This window comes from Aplysia californica, unplaced genomic scaffold, assembly GCF_000002075.1.
Source record: "Aplysia californica isolate F4 #8 unplaced genomic scaffold, AplCal3.0 scaffold00161, whole genome shotgun sequence".
Lineage (NCBI taxonomy): Eukaryota > Metazoa > Mollusca > Gastropoda > Aplysiida > Aplysiidae > Aplysia > Aplysia californica.
In genome coordinates this window covers 1,007,944-1,009,957 of record NW_004797431.1, presented here as the reverse complement: position 1 = coordinate 1,009,957, position 2,014 = coordinate 1,007,944, and positions in this window count along the sequence as shown.

Below are 2,014 nucleotides of genomic sequence, written 5' to 3'. Positions count from 1 at the left end.
TTCCTCTCTTCCAGCCGTCCACTACCCATTCTACGGTGTCCAGTGGCACCCAGAGATGAACATCTACAACTGGGAGCAGGGCCTAGCCCTCCGACACACAGCCCACGCCAGGCGGGTGGCTCAGTACTTAGCCAGCTTCTTCGTGGACGAAGGTAGAGAGCATATCTATCTATTTATCTATCTATCTATCGATCTATCGATCTATCGATCTATCTATCTATCTATCTATCTATCTATCTATCTATCTATCTATCTATCTATCTATCTATCTATAGAGGTGTATATAAGAATAAGTGTAACATCTATCTATCTATCTATCTATCTATCTATCTATCTATCTATCTATCTATCTATCTATCTATCTATCTATCTATCTATCTATCTATAAACGTGTATATAAAAAAATAAGTGTAAAACTGTGTGTGAGCGCGCGCACGAGCCTGCGTGCGCGCATGTGCTCGTGTGTGCATGCATGCTTGCCTTCACGCGTGCATACTGGAGCGCATGGATGCATGTTTTGGAAACAAATTATAAATATATTTCTCAAGCAGAGCTAAACTAATGACTCATCGTCCTGTGACCCGCTGTGGTGACTCATTATACTTAGCAATAACAATAACTCCTTTGAAGTTTGAAATGCCAGTTCATCAAAGTGCACCCTCTCAGCCCCCTGCGGACACGCATATGATATAGGCCTTGTGTTTCAGAAGATGACTGTATGCATGATGAACTTGTCTGTTGCAGATGTCGCCAACTGATAAGTGTCTATTAATTTATTTCTGTGTTTACCCATGCGTAGTCACTGTACTGATTTACATAATATAATGGTTATAGTTATCGGTTTGCCTCCTTCAATACAAAAATTATAAATTCGAGTCCCAGGTGTAAGACAGTATTTTTGTGTAACAAAATATTTTTTTTAGGTGACCTCGGGGTTTTTGTTTCAACTGTTAAGGGGAGCACACACGCACGAGTCATTGGACAAAGGCCAATTAACACGACCTGTCCCGAGCCTGGGTCTCTGGTTATGGTATATAATATACATATATATAAATACTTCCTTTAACATATGCAGCAGTCACTGCTGGGGATAGCGCCAGTTTGTCTTGTTAGTTTTGTCTTCTCTCTTAAAGTTGTTAAAACGCCCCTAGTGATTCAATTTATACCATTAAGGAAACAAGCTTTGACTATGCTTGTCAGGGTTAACCCGGGCTTAAACGTCCAAATTTTTTTCTCTAAAATGTTCTACTTTCACATCTGTTCCTGCTCCCTAACAATGTTCTGTCGTCTGCTTTCGTCTCCACTTTCTGCCTCCACCCCCTCCTCTGAGCTCCTGACTCTTTCTGCAGCCTTTCTACTGCTACTCCTTGGCTTCTTCTTACTGCTGTCTTTCAGCCGCACCTGATCTTCTGGTAGGAAAGATCTACACCTAGCCTTCTCGGACAAGGGCGAAAAATCTCGGAGGTCCCGTGTGCAAGTTGCGTACGTTAAAGATCCCTTGGTGGTCCAAAATCGATAAGAGTAGGCTTCGGCTGCCATCCGGGCAAAATTCAAAATTTCCTACGAACTGAAAATGTTTGATGTGTCCCACGCGCTCATTTGACCTTATGCAGTTGCGAGCGCCGTGAAACGCTTGCCCATATAAAAATAATTTGGTTAAAAAATCTGTGCACATGTGCATACAATGTGCATTTAATAATAATTGTTGGCATTATATTTCTACACATCGTCGACACAGTTAGGACAATGAAGAGAGGTAGGCTGCTTCGACTGTACATGTTAGGGCCAACTCCGCCTGAGTGGGGTACAGCATGTTGACAAACATTTGGAGACACCGGAAATCGATTGATTTTTTTTTTATTTCCCAACTCGGAAACTGAATTTATGTACAGTATTCTGTGTGACACGGTTGAAAAGAGCATAGCCTTTACACCACATGCACAGAAATGTGTGGATGAGTCAGTCAATTGGGACGTACAGGTATAGGTTTTTCAACAATTTTCTCCTGCTCCCC